Source organism: Dermacentor andersoni, chromosome 2 (assembly GCF_023375885.2).
Source record: "Dermacentor andersoni chromosome 2, qqDerAnde1_hic_scaffold, whole genome shotgun sequence".
NCBI classification, from domain to species: domain Eukaryota; kingdom Metazoa; phylum Arthropoda; class Arachnida; order Ixodida; family Ixodidae; genus Dermacentor; species Dermacentor andersoni.
The window spans coordinates 234744203-234769129 of NC_092815.1; positions in this window are offsets into that span (position 1 = coordinate 234744203).

A 24927-nucleotide genomic window follows, 5' to 3' on the forward strand; every position below is an offset into this window, starting at 1 on the left:
ATACGATAAACCAGCAGTCCATAGAAAATCTAACCCAAGTCCGGGAGCATTGGTTAGCTAATGGACTGCTGCGAAAATCCGCAGCTTTAGTAATTTCCTAAGCAACTACGCACAACGTACAAACGATGGTGCTAGCTTTCCTTTCGTAATTTAGACGCTATATTCTATTCAGCTTTAAAAGAGAGAACTACATCGTCTGATTTTTTCATTACCAGGGTATCGCAGAATTTCAGCTATGATCTTATAGTTTCAATCGTCTGATGCCTTCATAAAAAATAATGTTTTTACTCGAGAATTTACAGGCTCAAACATATTCGGTTAGATCGTTCTTCAGGTACATGTTGAGACAGCGTCGGTTTGCCCGAATCTGTTAGAATTTTAGACTCGCCAAAAAGTGACGAAGCTCTTGGTGTCCGCGAAATTGGTGCTTTTAATAAATGTTCATATTTCAGCGCAAATTATTGTGATAGCCAACCGTTATTGGCCTCATGCTCGATTAATGGCGCTGCTGTGATGCATTGCTGCTTACACGGATACATTGATTACCACGGTTCTCTAGTCGCGGATTTCTGCGAGGAACAGAACCTTGTAGTCAATAACAAAGAGAATAAGTATGGTGAAAATGTAAAGAGGCAATCCGAATATCACAGTTCAGCATCGACTAGGCCTAAGCCTGAAAAATGGTTTACGAACGGCTAGACCACTGACGATAGATGAACAAGGAAAACATAGATTGGACAGTGATCATAATGTGTATACAACCTTATATCCTAGGAGAGATACCGACGCAGGAAGGAAGCAATAGCAGCAGAATACTTTAAAATAATTTCAAAGCAAATTTCAGAGATGAAAAAAGCGCAGATAAAGAAAACTCAAAGCCCTTCCTACAGCATTCAAGTATTACAAGAAGCTCGTATACCTAATACAGCAGATGATAAGACAAACGCTGCTAAAACATCGTTGGAGTGGAAAGAGGAAACTATGTGTGCTGAAACAAGGAAATAAAGCAAGCTATAAAAGAGCGTATGCAGGCGTGTAGGGATCATAGAGAAGCCAGGTAGTTGCTATTACCTAAACAATAAGTACTTCTTAGATGGAACAAGTCCCGGGAAAAGAAACGGGTGGCGAGTGAAGTCATGGCAAAGAAAACTAAATCACAAGTGAACGTTCGGTGTATGATATTCGCAAAACAGATAGAAGCGCACCAAAATGCTTCTGGAACAGTGTAAGAACACTAGAAGCACCAAGTGAAATTCGCAAGCGTTTATAAGGGATTTAGAGCACTCGCAAGCGGCACCTTTCGCTGATGGTACGATGCTGCTAAGCCTGATCGCTGTCTACCGGACTGGTAGATTATTTATCCCGTTCACAATGCATCCTGGATAAGTGGCAGGAATTCTGCTTTACACCTGGTGCTGTGCATTATACTGAATCTGCGACAACAACTCGGCACTTGGCTGTGCTACAGAGACGGATGCCGACAGTTGGACAACATGTACGGACACAACTGCTCCGTTTCCGGAAGAGGCGCCAATGGACGGTTTGCATAATAGTGAGCGCCATCTGGCGCACAACAGGCAAAGCTGCAGCACTCTGCATGCGAGAGTATGTGGCTAGAGAGTGAGTGTCGTTCCTTGGCTTCTGCCTGGCCTGTGCCGTGACAAGCGCGGATGTTCATTGCCGCAAAAATAATTGAAGACTCCGTCACTCCGTTCCAGTTTTCGTACCTGACATGGAGCTCCGAGTTCTCGAAGCGTACCATTCAAACTGATCGCGTGCGGCAGTATCTGCTTTCTATAACTGCCACTATTCGCCAGGCTCATCGAGGCTCAGCAGGGAAGAAAGATTACGTTAAAATATATATATTCGGAGGCTGCTGCTGTCAGCACGGGACTGATGAGAGCGACTTGCGCTCCTTCAACGAAGAGCGGAATGCACGTCGTCGAAACGCACTGCCGATGTGTCGCCCAGTGTCCACACTTGACTTCGCAGACTGGCCGCGCACAGCGACCACCATGCAAGGCAGCTCGCATTATTTGCTCTTTGCTGCCGACGTAGTATATAGAGAAGTAACTCTGTGTTCATTTAACCGCGACATAATAGTCCATGCGCTAAAATGTTCACGAAAGTAAACGCTTTATGGCTCGCGGCGTTTTCATTACAAGCGCCGTCGGCTGCTGCTTCGACAACTGGTAGGTAGGCCTACCGGCTAGAGTGATCGGCGGCTGCCGGCAGTCGGCGCGCCGAGCTCCAATAAGGAGTGATGCTCCATTTAGGAGAGTTTAGCCTACTAATATTACCCATCTGCAACAAACCAAAGTGTCACGGATCTGTTTGCCTTATTACGACGGTTCATTTTCGCGTACGGTAAATACGGGAAACTCACAAACGGCGTACCGTTCTCCCGACTATATATATATATATATATATATATATATATATATGCACTAATGGCCACCGATGAAGACGGTAGGCCTTGCTCGCTGGCCGTGGGTGTCGCCGGTTAAGAAGGAGCTTCTGCTGGCAATTGAACGCATTGTTATTTGTGAACTCTTTAATGCCTGCATGAATATTAAGAGGGTAACAGAAAAATACATTTGGATATCTGTACACCGTCGGCAGAACAGAGCAAACCAGGCGAACTCCGTCGCGTGGTGGTCACTCCGCGCTGCCCGTCGGCGACACCAACTGCCCTCGGATGGTGTGTTTCGGTCACTTCACTGGCGCACTACTAGGTGTTGATTGTCATATCAGGCGCCCTTTCGACACCACTTTATAAAATTTATTATAGTTACATGTCAGCGACAACTGAGTGACACCGCTGCGCTTTCGCAAGCGCTGTCCGTCCTCGTCCATCTTAAGCTTTCCACACTCCAGCAAAATGCGGCTGCGTTTAAGAGTGTCTCGAAACTTGCAGGCCGAAATAAGCTATCGGCGCTGACATATATTACAATTCAGTAGCCGCAAGTAGCGCGATGAGAACCGGCTCTGCGAGGAGCGAGCAAGTTGCGTGTTGTGATGGCATCTCTGGCCGTCGCTTATCCATGCTGCTTTTCTCTCCGGATAGCTCTTCTCGGAGGGAAACCAAAATAAACTCGTGCTCCGTTTGCCAGTGAATCAATTTGTGCACAATACGCAACACAACTAGCCGGCCTTTTCACGAAAATACCGCGATCAAAACCACCGCCATCCGGCGTCTCAAGGCGCGCTAAGGCATGCGTTGGTTGTTCGTCTGCTTCTCGTACCTAACCATGTAGAGGGCGCTCGTGACAACCCTGTTCGCGCATGCGTAACAGTATTTTTGCAAACCGTCAAAGGATAGATAGGACCGGCATTCCTCGCACTCACCCACAGCACCTGCGGAAGACGGCACGGTACCGCTTAAGTTAATCGCTATCTACCGGCGTCCCAGGTTGGCGATTTTCTGCCTTTGAAGCGTAGTGTTGTCCACTGCTGCTTTGGCAGGACTTCGTAAGCAGTTGCTATATTATCATGTCAAAATTGATTTTCGTGTCGTGAGTAGGTGTCGGGTAGTGCGTCGCTTATGGCATGCACTGTAACTGGGGGCGTTCACCACCTCAGGAAATGCCCTGGCATCAGTGCCTCCCAATTGCTCCACCGAAATCTGCTAAAGTATTTGTGGCACCTGAACGCAGAGGTGACTCGCAGACTCGTGTAGAAGGTTCTCACATTGACCAGCAAGTACAGGGGACAAAATTTCAGTACTACTTCCAGTACTGACTAAAAGAGAAGTATTATCTGAAATGATAAATAGAGTGAACTACATTGAAGAATTCATTTAACACCTTGAAGGCAAGTACGACCCTATTCCGCCAAATAACTGAGCATCCGAGCAGTGACGTTACCGTCTTAACAGGAAGCTTTTGCTCAGGGGCGCCTACCTAAATACATGGGAAAGAAGGAATCGTTTTCCTCAGTATCCACTGGACTATTTTTGATGGGGTTTATTGCATTAAGAAACCTAAAATGTAGCTACTGTTGGAAGTGGATTTTTGATTAAGGCCGCCAATTAAAAAAAACAAGATGGCAATCGCAATACCTCGAAAAAACAAAGCTATCTAGTCTACAACTCTGCAACTCGACTATAAACGTGATATCATGATTCTGTCAATTACACCTAATAGTTCTCTAAAGCGCAAAAATAATGTAACGCGGCGAGAACAAAAAGTTGAAGAAGGCGGCGATGGTCCTTGCGGCGAGAAGCAGCAGCCGTTCAACGGCAATATTCCCTATCGACCAGCTCTCGTCTATAAATAAACGCACAATCAGCTGTAACAGTTTTATACGTGGCTCTTAAATACTCCAAGAATATGTTAACAGGACTGTTGCGAAACTCGTGAACACACTTACAAATTCACGTAAAATATAAATTAATGTATCAAATTTGTCCGCTTCGGATGTTTTAATGCATACAGTGCACATAACTGCGATATGTGTTCTTGGTGAAGTTACGGATTTTTAAACTGCGTGCTAATACATTTTTTGAGCTCCCCAAATTTCGGTAAAAATATAAAAAGCACTAAATCAAACTTCGGCTTCCCACAACCACCATAATTCAAATTTTTATCTCAAATGCAACAGCTGTCCTTAAATCGCCTCAAATGTTCTCCCAGAAAAGCATTTCTACGTTTACCACGCATTTGGATAGGCGGCATCGGTGTTGGGCCCAAAGTAGAGCTCCCTCTTAAGGATAAGAGTTTAATGCTTAGAATCTGGTACCCTCACCAGCCGCTAAAGCAGTCAAGGTCTAGCTTAAAGATGCAGAGCAATATAGCCGTCGGCACAACATTGAAATTCACGGAAGGCCCGTAAAACCCCATAATTTTTTTCCCAGGCACGGGGCTTTGTTGGCGAAAACTTATGAATAACTTGGCTCGAGCACCTTTCTTAGCTCGCACCAACTGCTTCCCTTCATCGCTTGCCAGAGCGACCCGCGGCAGAGAGCCTGGCGCAATGACGCGATTTGCTTCCCTTTCCCTCAAGTATGCAAAGCCGCTCGCGTCTGCGGCCCATAAGTCCACTCTTTTGATAGTTTAGTAGTGATAACAAAGCGGCTTAAGTGGCCGTCTCAAGGCTAAAGCTAGGAACCGCGGTGACTGACTTGCGTGGCCGAAACATTGGCACGTGCTCGTGCGCCGGGCCGAAAGTGCCTTGCGTGTCCTTGATGGAAGCGATACGGAGAGAATGACACTCTGTAGCATTTGGCAACAATAAATTAAGTCCAAAAGAATAAGTTTCAACCCCCTTTACGATATCATAGCAAACCCCCACATTGCACAGAGGTGTTTACACGCGCAGCACTATAACAAGATTTCAAGTCCCGAGATTTCAAATGCGAGCCTTCAGCGGGGGCCAACCTCCATATATTGTTCTGGGGTGCTATAACGTAAAGCTATTCCAAACTTTTCTATTCCTATTCTGCAATCAGTCCTCCATGATTGGTCAAAAAATTTCCGGGCCACCCGCACTTCGCCTGTCTCTCACGCGACGTCACGAAAACAGTGAAAACTGATATGATATGATGTGTGCACACTGATTATGCATGATTAAACCGAACGAAAGAAAAATAATTATTTCTGATTCGACGCTTCTTTCGCCATAATGCTCTGCCATTGATCCAATGTTTTCGGGCTGAGCCCACTTCGCCTGTGTGTCACGCGGCGTCACAAAACCACGAAAACTCAACGCGTCAAGGTGAGGTGTGCGCGCTAAAGACGCATTAATAGCCCGAATAAAACTGAATTGTTTTCTGAATAGCCGGAGACTACCGCGTTCCGAGAGGAACAGAAGATGGCTGCCTGCCGATTGCTCTGGCACTCGCTGCTCGGAGCGGCCGGGGATCACGGACTTGTTTGCGTATAATAGACATTCTTCCGTGGCCATATAGTGTTATCGAGCCCTTTGGACACGTATATGACATCACTCTGTCCACTCTTTTTTAAGGATCCATTCTGGCGGCATTTTTAACCTTCCGTAGCACGTCGTCGCGATTTTTTATCAGCCGGCAAAAGCAATGTAAAGGGAAGCGAGCAAATCGCACACGAGGGCACCACCCTGTTCATCCGGTCATATTGGCGGCGAGGAGTTACGGAGTCGCCATCTATCGAAAGCGCCTCGCTGGCGTAGTATGAGGGATCACGCGGGGCGCTCCTCATAGGTTTTGCTGTCAGCGCTCTCTGAAAACACCACCCGGGTGCTCTCCCGGAAATTTGTGTAAGTACTTTCGAAACGAGAGAAGTTTTTTACTGTCTAAATAATAATCTTGGGCAAACTGAAAGCACAGAATCGTTTACAGACGCTGTCTCTGTACCGAATACGTACAGTGGACGCCACTGTGCGCGGTCGCCGCGATTTAGTCTACCGAACCGGCTTCTTGCGTGAAAGGTAGGCAAACGCCGAGACCAAACTATGTGAAATATGTTCTTATAGTGTTTGTATATCTAAATGGAGCGTAATAGAAGGAAGCCTCAATGCAGCGATCGCACAGCTTCGCAGCGACCGACTGCGCGTCTGCATGCTTGTCCGCGCACTGTATCGCTTTCGCCGCGTGCGCGTTTTCGCGCCGTGCCATGAGCTTTAGGCTGCAGAATATGAGCATTTGACAGTATACAAGCAACCAATGTTGCGTGGGCGCTATCAGAGCTGTTCAAAAATAATTTCATTGTAGAGACTTCGACGCCTACGGGAACTGTGATGTGTCGTCGCGACGATTCAATCTTCTTTTTTTTTCTAAATTCTTTGACGTTTCAATATTGTTTCTCGAGTTGCGTCGCACTATATGTTTATCGGTGTTCAGCTAGCGGTTTCCCGCTGCTTCTTTTTTTGTAATCCAGTACATTAATTCATAACACAAACATGACCATATGCCATGCATTTTTTTTTGTGCTTCTTACCGCTCCCTATCCCCTCTAGTGAACTTGCCAGTATCTATAGCATCGACAAGTTCATAGACCAAACCGTCATGACATTAGTCGGGCAGCGGACTCGGGCGAGCGTCTCAGTGCGCGTTTTTCGAACATTGCAGACCCGGCGCCGAAGCAGAAATCTTCCTCGTGTCTGTGCTTGCTGCATACCCGAGTTGTAGCCGATGACTGTTTGCCGGTATTATGTTTCGCGAGCCAAGCTTCACGCAGCTTCTTGTCCTGCGGCTACGTATGAATAAGGCTGACACCGGGCTCCGTTGCGTACGTACGTCCGGCACTGCGGCACCGAGCAGTAGCCTACCATGTTGCGCACCTTCAAAGGCAGCCACTACCTATTCTAGTTCTTTCAATCGTTGTAAAGGAGACACTCGAAGCGGGAAAATCCCGCCAATAAATGAGGACCGCAGCGTACGAGGGAACTTAAACTGTCCTTTTCAGCTCGCTTCGGCGCTCCCGAAGCAGCCGACGCGGCCGCTATGTCCACGTGATCCCTAATAGCACGTCACGCCGACGGTGGCGCCAGCTTTTCCAGTGGTGGAGCTCGAGGCCAATATGTTCGCTGTGCTGGCTCGGCGTTATCGAAACCCTCTCCACTTAAGCGCGCCCCTCACCTCTTTTCAGCCTGTTCAATAAGAAAATATGCTCAATGTAAAAATTATGTGGTTTTACGTGCCAAAACCACTTTCTGATTATGAGGCACGCCGTAGTGAAGGGCTCCGGAAATTTCGACCACCTGGGGTTCTTTAACGTGCACCTAAATCTAAGTACACGGATGTTTTCGCATTTCGCCTCCATCGAAATGCGGCCGCCGTGATGCTCAATGTAGGCGATGCTATTCGCATTGCAAAAGAAAAAAAAAGTGACCTCCAATAAACTAGGAGTGCGTTTGATTGGGCTTTTCAAACAACGCTGCGGGTTACCGCCCGATGCTTGCGTCGGTGGTTACGTCCATTTGACGTCAGTAGATTGGAATAAAAGCAGATTGGAATAGTTTTACGTTAAAGAACCCCTGGTCATTATACAGTCACTGCACATTGGAGTGGCATTGCTAAGAACCAGAACACATTTTCTTTTTATGATTCATGTGCATGCAGCTTGGGAAACAAAAAGGGAATGTTTTTTGTCATCGTTAAATCAACGATTTTGATCGACTTGCCTTCAGTGAGACGTGGTTCCGTAATGGTTGTGATGTAGTCCATATTGAAGGCTTTCAATGCGAAACACTGCTCGGAAATAACAAGGGACGAGGTGGCGTTGCTCTTTAGGTAAAATATCATATTTTGTATAAGGTGGTTTCTGCAATAACAATTCTGAAGTCAATATATGAGTACCTTTTAATCAGGATGGCTACGTTTCTTGTTGGAGTAATTTACAGGCCTGCATCTAGATCAGCTGGCGAATGTCATTCTTACCCAAAATCCATATTTGATACGCTTTCGACTGAAAGCTGGCCATGATAATTCTTCATTACCTAAGCACCTATCTTACTGAAATGTCTGGTTTATGTTCTAAATTTGATGACACAGGGATATTATGCGAATTTCCTTACGTTATCACTATGCCTGTAAGTATTTCACTTTCCAGTGAAATGCTAATAGACCGATTCTTGAGGAGCTGTGAGAATAAGGTGCCTACGGCTGGTACAATTGTAAGTGACGTAAGTGACCACTTATCACTCTCTTGTTTCATGCGGAGAGGCCTTCCAATTTTTACTCGCAAAAAGTTGACACTACAGTTGTAAGTGGAATGAATATCACGTTTTTCCGAGAATTAGTAGCGGCAATGCACTGCAGATAAATATTAGATAGTGATAACATTACCAAAATGTACGACAGCTCCCTAAACAAAACAATGGACCTTTAGAACCTTGACCGACCGAGATGGCGTAGGGACTATGGTGTAGCGCGGGTAGAGTAACAAATGAATAAACAGGTAGAGCAAAAGAATTCAGTAATAAAAATACCCAAATGAATTTCAGTGGACACCGTAAAGGTCAAGTTGTAAATAATGTTATGATTTATATTATTAGTTTGAATTAATTTTTGCGATATTAATTTTATGATTTTATAATTTATTGAAGCAAAAATAAATAAATCATGGAAAATATAAAATAATAATAGGGTGATATATTGTGTCGCAGAGGTAACTCTAAAAGTATCAGCTAACCTTCCTGTCACTGTATTATAATACCGATGCTCCAAGGAAAAGCAGGGAAGTGCTGCACAAAGCCAGCCCTAGATTAAGAAGCGGAATATTCAAACATCGTTTTCATTGAAGGCATGGAATACACGCTAAAGCCCTCCGGTTGTCAAAATTAATCCGGAGTCCTTAACTACGGCATGCATCATAATTATGTCGGGGTTTTGGCGCGTTATACTTTAGAATTAATTTCTTTTATCGTGTTTTTTAAAGAAAGACGATAAAAAATACCAAATCAAGACAGCTTTGGTTGAGTAATAATCTTCTAAAAATAAATAAATTTTGTAACCTGCTAAAGATATAGATGTATTAAAGGAATGCGAAATGACAAGAAATATTTTATGAAATATTTCTGAAATATGGCATTACCTGTTATACCAACGTTTATAAATAATTTTTTTAAATATTTATTTTATATTTATTTACTTATATTTATTTTATAAATATTTTGTAAATAAGATTCACCCCGAAAGAGAAATTAGGAAAGAATGTAACGTGTGCGATGGCATCATTGACATCATAAGACGTGCTGGCGGGCTGTCCCGCGACTCTAGCCGACCCCGAAGAAAAATGACTGTGCTTGCACAAGGTGATATCAAGCTCTTCATATCAAGATCAACTACGGTCTGTCCAGAGGGTCCATAATGACGCCATAAGGCTCGGCCTGACGATGCCGACTTGGACGCAGCCCGCCTCGGTCTGAAAAGACCCGGCTTCAGTACTCTAATAAAGTTTCGTGAATGAATGAATGAATGAATGAATGAATTATACCGACAAATTTGCTAACAATCATTCTGATTCACAAAAAAAAGAGATGCCACGCTGATAAGAGTTTATTAGGCACAACCGAAACCTGTGAACCAAATGCAATAGAATTAGGACACCGGAATTATCCTGGAAAGTTCTCTGCTGCGGATTTCAATAGGCAATACTGAATATGGGGCGTCTTCATCACCAAGAGAGTCATCACCCGCCGCGGTTGCCTAGTGCCTATGGTGTTGGGCTGCTGAGCACGAGGTCGCGGGATGGAATCCCGGCCACGTCGGCCGCATTTTGATGGGGGCGGAATGCGAAAACACCCGTGTACTTAGATTTAGGTGCATGTTAAAGAACCCCAGGAGGTGGAAATTTCCGGAGTCCCCCACTACGGCGTGCCTCATAATCAGAAAATAGTTTTGGCACGTAGAACACCATAATTTAATTTTTTGAAGAGAGTCATCATTTCACGAAGTATGCCAAGTATAATGTACCAAGATCTACCGTATTTTCGCGATTCTAAGCATACCTCGATTCTAAGCACCCCCCTCTATTTTCGCGAGAAAATTGGGAAAAAAGTTTGCATGCGAATCTGAGCACCCCCCTATTTGTTAGGAAGAGCGTGTAGCCAAGGCCGCCAAGCTCACTTGCTCACTCTGTCATCGATCCGGAGCCGTCGGAATCCCGAGGTGGCACGGAGTCCGCGGCGCGAGTACGCCGTATAGCCGGACAGTACGGCTGTACGGCGAAAGCTGCAGAAAGCGTCCCCAACAACCATGGCAAAGTGGATTTCGGACGCGTGGAAGCGGGTCCAAGTGGACGTTGTGGTCAAATCATTTAAGAAGTGCTCGATCCTAAACCACTTCGACGGAACGGAAGACGACCTGCTGTGGGATACCGAGAGCCGCGGTGCAAGTGGTGCGACGAACTCGAGTGGCAGTGATAGTAACTGAGCATCCGACACAAGCGGTAGGTTCACTGTCTGCACCGATTTTTCCTTTGAATGTTTGCAAAATAAAATGCCATTTCTCGCACGCGTCTTGCCGTGACGTCGCAGCGAAAAGATGGAGGGCGGAGTCATTCTAGATTTTTCGAATCTAAGCACCCCCCCCCCCCCCCCTCACTTTGGGCATCGCGATCGTGAAAGAAAGGGGGTGCTTAAAACCGAGTAAATACGGTATGTTCATTTATTGTACGTACCCTATTGAAATTGACCGTAGCATTAAGAGCTTTAAAAATCGTTGTTCTTGCAGTTGCGACCGCGTTAAGCCTACACAAATGAAAGCCGTCTCTGACCTATTTAGTCAGTTTCTCTGTGTTCTGAATAATCTGATACTGTTGGCCACAATATTTCGCGACCATATTTAAGTAACAATAGTTTCTGTTTTGCACAAGGGCAATGCTCTCGACTACATTAATAATTTTTGGCAGATATGGATTCTGCCATTTTTGCTGATGTTGTTGAGAAACTGATGAACGTTCGAATATACCGCGACCTACAGAAGAGCGCGTTGTCACCATATCAACACGGATTTCATGAGGGAAAGTTGGCGGAACTGGCGCTACTAACTATCTGCTAAAAACTACCCAGCAACATGGAGCAGCATTTTTAGTTTATTTATTCTTTAGGTTTAAGCACAGCATTATATTCTCACAAAAATACCATATTTTTAGATAAATCACCCCACTACGTCATGTCACGATAACCTTTGTCACGATGAATGACGTATTGTTAGACAAAAGCACATTACTTTAGCGTACCAAAGAGCCCCATTTTAGGTCCTATACTCGATCTCTCGTGCACAAACGGTATATTTTGCGTTCTTACAACTTCTTACATGGTAGTTCTTGCTGACAATACAAATGTATTTCTTGCTTCGTCAGAAATACCATAACAAATTTTAGCTGAAGACACATGGCTTGAAAACTCATCTGAGTGGCCTAACGCTAATTGAACAGTTTTGAATGTATCCTAACCGAAATTCATTGCCATCTCACCTACCAAGTCAGTGAACGCTTTCTAAACATTATTGTGTAAGTCATAGATTGTAAAGTGCATTCCTGAGCATAAACTTATGTAAATAATTTTCCATGAGAACCTCGGATTAACATCACACATAAATCACCTTGTATGCTGCACAGCTGAAGAAATTATGGAAGAAATATCCTACATTGCTGCCAATTCATTTGAAACAGCAAATTTATGTAAGTACGTATAATTCCTGATTGAACTATTGCTTATTATTCTGGGGCTTATGACCTGCAGCTGCATTGTACAACCTGTGCATAACAAAAACAAAGCTATCCTGTTTAGTGAAAGTCTATCAAAACATGCCTATACTTCGGCATTATTTCAGTTCCAAGGACTATTATCTACTCATGCCGTATACAACCTGCGCTTATCAGAAGCAGTATTTCCGAGGACTAGCAGTAACCGCGAATGATTTTTCTTCCTTGCACAGGCGATGTCACATTTCCAATCTAGACACGATTTTCGGAAAGCCGACAATTATTATTGCGATGGTAATTATATAGACACTCAAGGCGCATTTTTGTCGTCGGCATCGCCGTGATGTTCGGTATAAAGCCCAAGGGCGATAACAGCGTGACCACGCGCAGTATGCTGTATGTGAGAGTGAAAACGTGCGAGGTTGAGCCGATGATCGAGGCTGAATCTCACGTGCGCAAGGGCGGAAAGCGGGCAGACAGCGCACCGTCTTGCGTCACGAGCAAGGGACCGGTGGTAGGGTAGGTAGGGGAAACTTCAGCAGCACTTGCGCATGGCACGGTCGCGCGGCTGTATCTTGAGGGCGGTCTGCTTTGGGGCCAGAGTCTAGGCTCGTAGGTTTGCGTGTACTGTGCTCTCGCCGCTCAGTTTGCGTTGAAGCGATAGACAAACCGAAGGCCCCTTCGCTCGCTGCTACAGCCGTGCTTCCTCAAGCCAGCCTTTGGACAGCGAGTGTCCGCGGTCATCGAGTGTGGTGTGTTTATTGTTACGTTTCGCCTACAACGCGCGGTAATGCCGGCGCGGATGCAACAGACGCCGGGGCTTCGTTCAAAGCGGCGGACATTTTGGCCCGTTCGACGCCGCCGCAACGCCTCCCCGCCAAGCGTGTCCAGGCGTGTTTCAGTGCCACGTGTCTTCGTGTGTGCGTGTGTGTGTGTGTGCCCACGCTTGTCAATGCGCGGCAGCCGGGGAGCGGAGCTCCCCAAGTGAGGTGCCAGGAGGTCTGTCCGTCGGCGGGTTGGCGATGCGTCACTACACTCGGCTCAACATGTCTCTCGGCTCGACCGTGCGCGCCGTCGCGTGGGCTCATGCTCCGCCGTCGCGTGGGCTCATCCCGTGACCTTCCTTCTGGCCCGCGACGCCGGGAGTATAAGAGCAGCTGCCCCCGGACGCCAGGAGAGAGGCTCCGATTTGTTCTGTTGAGTTACGTGCTCTCCCGTCTCTCCACTTCGGTCGACCTGACCGGCCGCTCTTTTGCTATGTTAGAATAAACAAGTTGTTCTGTTACCAGTCTTCTCATGCTTTGCCGGGACCTTCGGATGCTTCCAGTGCCCCAGGCCGCCAGGCCAACGCTACCCTTGGGGCTTGCGACCCATTGGCAATAACGGGCGTCAGCACCGAGACCCCAACAACTGGTTGCCAGCGGTGAGATCGCGACAACGGAGGCCAGCAGCGAAGAGATGCGGTTGACTGTATGCTGAGCAGCACAACGACCATCCGGGAGCAGTGCAACGAGCCCTGTGTGATGACTGGTTGCCTGCAGCGGAACGACTGCGCGGAATTCTTGGCTGCGAGGTTTGGTGAGTGCGGGACTTTCTTCTTCTGAGTTTTGCCAGGCTTTTGTTAGTGTCAGAAACAGAGCTGGTAATTGTGGTTGTCGTTGCTGCCGGGTTAGTTTGCGGCAAGACAATAGTAGGCAGTAGAGAAAGCAGCATTCAGAGCAGCCATGGATTTGAAGTCGTTGCGCAAACCGAAATTGCTGGAGCTTGCAAGAGAGTTGGGTCTGGATGTCTCAGACAAACTCAGAAAACCAGAACTGCTAAGGGCTATTCTTGAGTTAGAAGCTGAGGATGACGAGCTGTCGGAATGCCTTGAGACCATTGAGGAGAGGGAGACGGCAAAAAGACAGGAGCGTGAACTTAAAGAACAGAAAGAGAAAGATGAGCGTGAACGAAAAGAACAGATAGAACGAGAGCAACAAGAGAAAGAAAGAGAGCGCGACCGTCAACACGCTTTGGAAATGAAGCGTCTCGAGTTAGAGATGGAACGCGCTCGTAATGGAAGTCAGGCACACGGTGCAGGAGAACGAGTATTGTTCAAAATGACTGACCTGATGCGGCCGTTTAAGCTTGGAGAGGACATTGGTTTGTTCCTGGTTAACTTTGAGCGAACGTGCGAGAAGCAGGGGTTCTCTCGGGAAACGTGGCCACAGCGCTTGCTCACTTTGCTACCCGGCGAGGCGGCCGACGTAGTCGCTCGCTTGGAGAGAGAGGAGGCAGAGGATTTCGACAAAGTGAAATCGAGTCTGCTAAAAAAGTACCGGCTGTCAGCGGAGGCGTTCCGTCGGAAGTTTCGGGAAAATGAGAAAGGCAAGAGTGAGTCATATACAGAGTTTGCCTACAGGCTTATGTCAAACATGCAGGAGTGGCTCAAAGAAGAGAAAGCGTTTGGTGACCACGAGAAAGTTCTGCAGTGTTTCGGGCTAGAACAGTTTTATAGTCGGTTACCTGAGAACGTGCGGTACTGGGTCTTGGATAGGCCAGACGTTAGTACGGTGGCTCGAGCCGCTGAGCTAGCCGAGGAGTTTGTGACGCGTCGGTCTCGTGGAGCTAAGGACGGTCAAAAGGGTGAATTTGGCTCCAAGTTTGAGAGGCCAAAGTTCACGCCCATGAGAGCAAAGGGGGACACACGTAGTTCGGATGCGAGTGAAAGCAGTCCGACCGAACGTACGGAGACGGCGGCAACCGAAGCCGAACGCAGAAAGCGGTTCGAGACGAGGCAAGCGCGCGTTTGTTATACGTGCCAGAAGCCGGGTCACTTTTCGGCGCAGTGTCCAGAAACAAAAACAAAAGTCGTGTTTTTGTCTTTATGCAGCACTGACGAGAACATGAAGCTTCTCGAGCCTTACATGCGAGACCTCCTCGTGAACGGGAAAGAGTGCCGAGTGCTTCGCGATTCCGCAGCTACAATGGATGTAGTTCACCCCTCTTACGTAGAACCCGATATGTTCACGGGCGAGTGCGCATGGATCAAGCAAGCAGTGGAAGCTCATAGCGTGTGTCTGCCGGTAGCAAAAGTGCTTATTGAAGGACCTTTCGGAGCACTTGAGACGGAGGCCGCAGTGTCATCTATGCTGCCCCCCCAGTACCCGTACTTATTTTCGAACAGGTCCGATCACCTCCTGCGCGAGAAGGGGCTTTTGTTTGGTGAGGCTAGCGTTCAGGCCTTAACCAGATCGAAGGTTCGGGAGCTCGCTGCAAAGGCGGTAGTTGCGGGGCCGACGTTGTTGAACGATGAGAAAGGGTCAGAGGCGCAGCAAGCTGGTATTCAGAGCACGCCCGAACTGAATAAAATTGAGCCTGTAGCGTTAAAGGCACCAGATACTGGAGAGGAAAATCCCGACACGGGAAGGTTAGAAGAGCTGTCTCCAGATTTGCTCATCGCGCCTACGTCAGACGGACTAAACAGGTTGCTAAAAGTCAGCCGGTCGGCTTTGATAGCCGAGCAAAAGAAGGATGGCAGCCTAGAAAACATACGCTGCATTGTCAAGGAAGGTATCGCCAAGAAAAATGCTCGCTTTGTGGAAAGAGGTGGGGTCCTGTACCGGAAGTATCTAGACCGCAGGGGAGTGGAGTTCGATCAGCTGATCGTGCCTCAATGCTATCGTCAGGATCTGTTGCGCTTGTCGCATGGGGGTTCGTGGTCCGGACACCTAGGAGTTAAGAAAACTAAGGACCGTCTCTTGCAAGAGTACTATTGGCCAGGGTGTTTTCGGGACGCAGACCACTTTGTGAAGACATGCGACACCTGTCAGCGGGTGGGCAAGCCAGGGGACAAATCGAGGGCGCCATTGAAATTGGTACCTATCATTACGGAGCCTTTTAGACGGCTCGTTATTGATACAGTGGGACCTCTGCCGGTAACAGCCACGGGGTACCGACACATTTTGACTGTGATCTGCCCAGCGACAAAGTTCCCTGAAGCAGTGCCGCTTAAAGAACTCAGCTCAGTTGAGATAGTCAATGCACTACTGTCCATATTTGCGCGAGTTGGTTTTCCTGCAGAAATCCAGTCAGATCAGGGCACAGTGTTTACTAGCGCTTTGACGACAGCCTTTCTCGAAAGGTGCGGGGTAAGGCTGTTACACAGCTCAGTGCACCACCCCCAGTCGAATTCCGTTGAGAAGCTCCACTCCGTCATGAAGCGCGTGTTGAGAGCATTGTGTTTTGAACATCAAACTGACTGGGAGCTGTGTCTGCCTGGAGTGATGTTTGCATTAAGAACCGCGCCGCATGCGGCTACGGGGTTTTCGCCAGCTGAGCTGGTGTACGGTCGCTCGCTGCGATCTCCGCTTCGCATGCTTCGAGAATCATGGGAAGGCAAGGGCGACGACCCAGTCGTGGTAGAGTACGTGCTTAAGCTCCTCGAACGCTTAAGAAGGGCACAGGAGTTGTCAGGTGAAGCAATGGCAGAGGCCCAGCAGAGGGCCAAGGTTTATTATGATCGGACAGCCAGGGCCCGTCGTTTTGAGGTGGGCGATGAGGTCATGATATTGCGCACATCGCTAAAGAACAAACTCGACGTGCAGTGGGAGGGCCCAGCACGGATTGTTCAAAAACTGTCGGACGTTAACTACGTGGTGAGTCTGCCAGGAAAGCGGAAAGCACAGCAAGTTTACCACTGTAATCTGCTCAAACCCTATAAGCAACGGGAAGCAGTGGTGTGCATGATGGTAAACGTTCCCGAAGAGCTTCCGGTCGAGCTTCCGGGACTAGGCTCAGTGACGAACAGGAAAGACACCGATCAAGTCATTAGTGACTTAATAAGTAAAGCATCGCTGTCGCCTGAGCAGAAAACCGAACTACACCAGCTCTTACAAGAGTTTCAAGGTCTGTTCTCTGAGAGGCCTGGTAGGACTTCTGTCCTTACTCATGACATAGAACTTACCTCCCCAGAGCCAGTACGATCCAAGGCGTACCGGGTGTCACCCCGCCAGAGCGATATTATGGAGGCTGAGGTAAAGAAAATGCTACAGCTCGGTGTTATTGAAGCGGGTGAGAGTGATTATACCTCCCCTTTGATTTTAGTTGAGGTACCGGGCAAGGAACCTCGTCCTTGCGTCGACTACCGCAGGCTTAATTCAATCACTAAGGATCAAATTTATCCGATCCCTAACATCGAGGAGCGCCTTGAGAGAGTGAGTAGCGCTCAGTTTATTTCCACCCTAGATCTTGTCAGGGGTTATTGGCAGGTTCCACTTACAGAAGAGGCTAGTAGGTATGCGGCGTTCATTTCACCAATGGGGACATTCCGTCCTAAAGTTTTGAGTTTTGGTTTGAAGAACGCGCCATACTTCTTTTCAAGCCTCATGGATAAAGTGTTGCGGGGACAGCAAGAATTCGCTTTACCGTATCTAGACGACGTAGCGATATTCTCCGCATCCTGGCCTGAGCATATGGCGCACTTGCGGGCAGTGCTAACCCGCCTGCGCGATGCGGGCTTGACAGTCAAGGCTCCCAAGTGCCAGTTAGCACAGGCCGAGGTTGTCTACCTCGGACACGTGATTGGTCGGGGTCGTCGCCGCCCCTCTGAAATAAAGGTGGCCGCTGTGCGAGACTTCCCGCAACCGCGCACGAAGACCGATATTCGGTCGTTCTTAGGTGTCGCCGGCTACTATCAGAGGTACAGCCCCAGGTACTCTGATATCGCGGCTCCCCTAACGGATGCTCTAAGAAAGACAGAGCCGCAAACAGTCGTCTGGGATGAGACAAAGGAAAGAGCTTTTAGCGCCCTAAAGAGCGCCCTAACAAGCCAGCCTGTGCTACGATCGCCCGACTACACAAAAGGGTTCGTTGTTCAGTGTGATGCTAGTGAGCGAGGCATGGGCGTTGTACTGTGCCAACGGGAAAATGGAGAAGTAGAACACCCCGTCCTGTATGCTAGTCGTAAGCTGACGAGTCGTGAGCAGGCGTATAGCGCCACCGAGAAAGAGTGTGCGTGTATCGTGTGGGCCGTTCAGAAATTGTCATGTTACCTAGCCGGCTCGAGGTTTATCATTGAAAGGGATCACTGCCCTCTCCAATGGCTGCAGACCATCTCTCCCAAAAATGGCCGCCTCCTGCGCTGGAGCCTCGCTTTGCAACAATATTCCTTGGAGGTGCGTTACAAAAAGGGGAGTCTCAACGGTAACGCCGATGGCTTAAGTCGAAGCCCCTAACGTGGGAATCAGCCTCAAAATTGCTTGTTACCGATGTTTTTCTTCCTGAGGCAGGATTTTTAACCTATTGCTTTTGTGTAGTGTTTCAAAGTGATGATGTGCTTTCTAGTGCAATTTTCCGATTTGTGGACGCGTTCTGAGTGCTGCTAAACTACTGTAAGGAACTAGGCAGCAGTATAAAAGGGGAAAGAGCCTGGCAGGGCTTAGTGAGGGTTGTGCCGTGCTTGCTGACTGAGCGGTTGACTTTCGGCGTAGTTCTAACGCTTGCCGGAAACGAGAACAAAAATGTCAACTCTCCCGAAGTCACTTTGCAGTGTCCTGTGTGCACCTGAACGTGAGAACGAGGCCTTCTCTGTGCGCTGCGCTCAAGAAACGCCAAAGGACGCCTGACTTCGGTCATGAGCATCATGGAGCGACATCCCTCCGGACAGCGGATGCAGTCCCCTGACCATCGGGATCTCCTTCCCCCGGCGGGGCGGTCTGTTACGTTTCGCCTACAACGCGCGGTAATGCCGGCGCGGATGCAACAGACGCCGGGGCTTCGTTCAAAGCGGCGGACATTTTGGCCCGTTCGACGCCGCCGCAACGCCTCCCCGCCAAGCGTGTCCAGGCGTGTTTCAGTGCCACGTGTCTTCGTGTGTGCGTGTGTGTGTGTGTGCCCACGCTTGTCAATGCGCGGCAGCCGGGGAGCGGAGCTCCCCAAGTGAGGTGCCAGGAGGTCTGTCCGTCGGCGGGTTGGCGATGCGTCACTACACTCGGCTCAACATGTCTCTCGGCTCGACCGTGCGCGCCGTCGCGTGGGCTCATGCTCCGCCGTCGCGTGGGCTCATCCCGTGACCTTCCTTCTGGCCCGCGACGCCGGGAGTATAAGAGCAGCTGCCCCCGGACGCCAGGAGAGAGGCTCCGATTTGTTCTGTTGAGTTACGTGCTCTCCCGTCTCTCCACTTCGGTCGACCTGACCGGCCGCTCTTTTGCTATGTTAGAATAAACAAGTTGTTCTGTTACCAGTCTTCTCATGCTTTGCCGGGACCTTCGGATGCTTCCAGTGCCCCAGGCCGCCAGGCCAACGCTACCCTTGGGGCTTGCGACCCATTGGCAATAACGGGCGTCAGCACCGAGACCCCAACATTATGTTTACCTGTGCGCATTGACACCATGCTTGTTAATTTAGTTCGTAAGCGAGTGTTTACACGTTCGTACAGCCGATAACACTACTATCCTTACTTATTATGGCTGTATACTAATATGCTACAGCAATCGATGCTTTGAATCGAGCAATCGAAACTGTGTCGTTTGTTTCATTTTCTGATTTCATTTATTTATTATTAAATTATTTAACTCCTGTTGTAACGTATGTCGTGACGGTAGCTGTACACATGTTTCAGCAGTATCGCAGAATTAAGATGCATTTACAAAAGAATAAGTTCACGTAATACCGTGAACCAAATATTTAAATTCAACAGCATTAGGTTAAAAAATAATATTATCAGAAATAGCAAGAAAGCTTATAAAGAAAGCATAAAGAACTAAACAACCAGCGCCTTGACCTCTCTAAATAAAACATTCAATAACTGAATACCCGATACACTATGCATGTTGAGATCGGCTTTTGAAGACCGTAAGTAGTCCTTAAACGTGGAGCCCCGCTGCCTATCGCGTGAGACAGCGCGGGGCGGTATCGCAGAGCCGATCTCGCACACGCCGGAGGGCAGCAATCGAACTTCTCGGGTTTAACTGCTTACATTACTATAGCTTCGCGCGCACGCGAAAGGCCAACAGAAGGAGTTTAACATTACGCCTATACGCAAAATTTTTTAGCACTGCTTTGCTTCATTGTATCGTACTTCATAATTTTTAATCATATTTTTCAAAAAGCTATTCGCACGGTCTCATTCGTCAAGCAAAGCCCCCTGATGCACGGAGAAGGCATCACAATGTCTTTTTTTTTTTTTGCCGTGCTTCGCTCGCGCCATTATCTGTTGCCGTTGGTGAACACGGGCGCTTGATTCTACGCCACTGCGAGCGATGTTTATCCAGTAAACCCACTCCCTGAGACGTTCGTGTCAGCACGTGTAGCGCGTACTCATTATCGCAATCATCTTTACCTTGCAATATTGCACCCCAGTAATTTTTACCATGGGCACTATCTGCTGGAAAACATTCAGATGCGCAACCATAATGGTAGCAGTACTTTTCGCACCTCTGAAATAAAAGCACATTGCACAAACACCCGGAGAAAAGATTAGCAGAAGGGACAGACGGCTGGAGCGGTAAATTTCCGCTGCACGGCGACTCTACTCGGCAGTGCGCAGAAAGCGTCGGGCCTTTCTCACGCGTGCAGCACGGGGCAGGCTGCTTCCCTCGTGCGGAAGCGATAGAGACTTGTATGGTCCACAAAATGCTAGCAGAACACAACATAAAGGCGGGGACGAAAAAGAAATTCTGTGGATTTACCTGTAAAAAACCACGATATTATTAGGAGGCACGCCGTACTAAGGAACTCCGGATTAATTTTTACCGCCTGGGGTTGCTTAATGAGCACGACAATCCCAAGCATTTCTTGCGTTTTGGCCCATCGAAAGGCGGCCGCCGCGACTGGGATCGGCAGAGACGAAAGACCAATTCAAAGAAACAAAAAACAAAACGAAAAACAAGGGAAACTTAGCACAGTGCGGGTAGCTGATTGCCCTTGACGGTTCGTCTGCACTGTAGCCATAGCGACAAATGCCGTTGAAGAGCATATAGCAGGAAAAAGCAGACGCGATTTACGTCGCGTGGCGAAATGCAATTTGTTGTGTGCGGTGTATTTGGGTGTTTCACTGACTGTATTGGGCTTGCTCCAAAGCTATTGCAACGATGAAGAAATCATCCGCATATTATGGTAAAAGCAACGAAAGATCTCAAGGGCGGTGAGAAGGATTGCGGTGCATATTTCATGTATGGCTGCTTCGAAGTGAACACCACTGAAAGCGCTCACGCCATGTCTTGCAGCAGAACCCGCAATGCATGCTGTCGGCGCCTACGAAGGAGCGGCGCAGGCTTGGACGGTTTGCAACAGCTTGCGGCTAAGCCTCTTGGATATTGCGAAAACAGTGCGCTGCTTGTTCGTGGGGAGTAAAACGTGAGCCGCGGCGGCAATATCGCTCTCCCGCAGCTTAGCGCCTACATTTGGTCAAGTCAGGCGCCTGTTCTGCGCAATCGTATGTTCCTAGAAGTGAGTCCTTCGAATAATCCGTCTAGCGCGTGTTCATAAATACAAAGTGCGCGTGGTTTCCCTTCCTGCGCTGACTTGAATGTTCCGGTAAGTTAACTGACAGAGACTAGACGTGCGTCGTCGTGCTTTTCAGCAGACTATTAACTCTCACTTTGACCTTCGCCCTAACTCGATTCTACCCTTGATGATGACATCTGGGACAGCTTTTGGAGCGCAGCTCTTGGACGCCCGTTTCTGCGGCGAGAGTCGGCGTTTTGCCCCGTAATCGAGCGGACGAACTCAGCGAAGGGTGAAAGCGAAAGTGCAGCTCCGCCGGAGATGAAAGGCGGCGATAGCGAAGAGAGTGCGAGGAGGAAGGCGGAGAAAAATGGTGCATCGAAACCATGAGGCGGAAAGAGGAGGTCGCGTGTATAATGGCGAAAGCGTGAGAAGAAAAGCGTAGTGCCGCGCAAGACGGCCTTTGCGGCGACGATGGCTACCAGATGGCGCCAGAGTAGCGCGCATCGTCTGTGTAGAAACAAAGCGCTGCACCAGCGGAACTCCGGCGGCTGCTGCGAATCGCGCCCATTGGTCAGCCGCGCACGGCCTCTCGCGATATCCCGATTATCGAGGCAGTCGCGACGCACTAAGCTCCGTTTGCAACGTGCTGCATGAGACAGACTTTGCCCGCCAGTCAATATACCGCGAAATGCAAACACGTATGCATGATGACGAAGCAACTTCTACTGGGCCCGAAATAAATCGGTGGTGCACGCAGGCACCAGATGGGGTGGTTCCCTAATTACTGGACCCATATGTTTCCAGCAGCTCCTGGCCCCTGTCCGTCAATGCGAGCTGAATCGGTAAGGCGGGGCTGGATAACAAAGTCTCCCATCGCTTAAGGGGTTGGGGATTGGGTGTGTTGTTGGGAAGGGGAGGAGGGGGGGTCTTGAGTTCTGTGCACTCTGCCAAGACGTGCCGCAGGGTGCCCTTTTCTCTTCTGCAAAAAGGACAGAGCATATCGTATTCCGCAGGGTACATGCGGTTCATCAATACGGGATGCGCAAGCGATCCCGCCTGCGCTCGAGGCAGGATCGTCTGTTGTTGCCTGGTGAGTTTGGGGTGCGGTTCTTGCAGTCTGCACCTTTTCTCTCGGTACATCCGAGTAATGTCCTGAAAGCTGGTAACAGGGTGCGGTAGCTCTTCCGGCTCGTGCTCGGCCCGGATTGACATTTCTCACTAGGGAGTATCGTTTTCGTCAGTGTTTTTTTTTCGCTAGTTGCTTCAACTGGTACCACTTGACGCAGTGATAACAGCGCTTAGTGCACTTAGGACACATTGCAAATAGATAAACCAGATGCTATCTCTATAGCCAGCAGCTTCAGTTTCAATAGCCGGGAGAAAGTAGCCGAAAGTGACGCCTCGCCCTGGTGGTGCGTGGCACACCTCGCTGACAGCCACAAAAGTGTGGATCTATGTGACGTCATATTTGCACACGTGACGCCGCGCACGTCTTTTTGTCTTCCCCACTTTCGTACTGGAGAGATTAGGGAAGCTTGCAAATATCAGTATTTCGCGAATTCTTGAACATTGTCACTTTATTTATTTCTTTATTTATCTATATTTGTTTGTTTGTTTGCTTGTTTGTTTGTTTGTTTGTTTGTTTGTTTGTTTGTTTGTTTGTTTGTTTGTTAGAGACCTGCTTCGTATTAGCGGCCTTTAGAGGATAAGAGTGCATAACAAGTATGAAATACAAACCAATGATATCACAGACGGAAAGAGCGCTAAAAATCGTCATTGTTTTTTTAATGCCAACCGTACGTATCAGGCGAATGCGCATTCGATTCAGTTATGGATGGCACACAAAAAGAAAGTAGTATCTTAAGTTGTCACGACAAAAAGAAACCTCACGGGCTTTCTGCATGGTCGCGCCTCTTCAAATGAATGAATGAATGAATTATGAAATAATTAACTAATTAATTAATGAACCTCTATTGGAAACAGTGACTTGCAAATTGAGATGGGAGGGTCCCTTATTCCAGGAACCCTCTGGTCTGGACCAATGGCCGCTCCCTGGCAACGAGTTCGCGCTGGTCGACCAGGTCCAGCTTGGGGATCGCAGCCTCCCACGTTTCAGTGAGGAGGTTTGGCTCTGCGTCTGCTGCTGTTGGCTGTGTCGCTGTGATGCTCGCTCTGGTATTACTGCATTGCAGTAAGTGTGACAGGTTGTCTAGCACATTGCAATGGGGTCACTTGTAGCTGTATAGCGTCGGTTGGATACGATACAATAAGATGGCTTGTGTGAAGGCATTACTCTGGAGTCGCCTGTGGTCGTCTCTTCGAGGTATAAAACATTGAAGCGCGGCCCCTAACAAGGAATGGCAGCACAGGTTAAATAAAAGCATGTAAGAAGGACAGCTCATTTTATAAGTATCCACAGGAAATGGGTGGAAAGCAGTTAGTGAGTGCATAGAAGCTTCAAAATTAGCGGTGCGTTTTTTTATACAGTTCCTTAAAAATATATTCAAATATGAAGGCATAACTCCGTAATACTTAAGAAATTGTTCGGCACACCTTTTAAAAAAACTAGAATCAAGCAAACCTAACATTGTAGCTTCGCAAAACGACAATGTTGAGTATAGCAGTTGTTCTTGTTGGTTTGATTCTCTGTTTGTTTGCTTGTTTTATGTGGCTCAGTGGCGCGCTTCCGACTCGTAGAAGTCTTATCTTTATGTCTGACATCATAGGAATTAAAGTGGACGACAGATTTTCTGCCGCAGCGAACAGCAGCGTGACTAGCGGCCGTGGCATTTTCTGCATCAGACACCAAGATTGTTAGTTGAACCTTGCGGCAAAAAATTTGCGATTGCAAGCGGTTCTACGAACACGAAATCTCTTCATGCCTGTTGAGAGTTGACCCAATTCCATGGTTCTCGCCGAAGGAAAATATTTAAAACACGTTCGACGCGCTCCTCTATCGCTTAAACGTAGCCTACACATCCCACTTCCTGTCTAATATCAAAAGACGAACGCACCCACATTAATTGGCTTAGTTACTTTGATAATTCCAACGCTTCAACGGAGAATATTGTCGTAGAACGTCCTCAATATTGGCAACGGCGGGATCTTCTTTGTGACCATTTGAACATCCTTTTTTTTATGTCCTTCTATATCAGAGCACTTTGCTCCCAAGCACTTTGCAACCCCCCCCCCCCCCGCCCTCCCATGTGGTCGTGCCCTGGTAAACACAGGGCCCCCGTGAGTGCCCTTTGCAGTTTTATAGTGGGCGCGCTATTCTTATAGACTATCTATAGGCGACGTTTCGTTTCTTGCGGGTTTTATCATTATTATTAAATGTGGGCAAGTAGAAAAGGCCCCCCATCACGAGTGA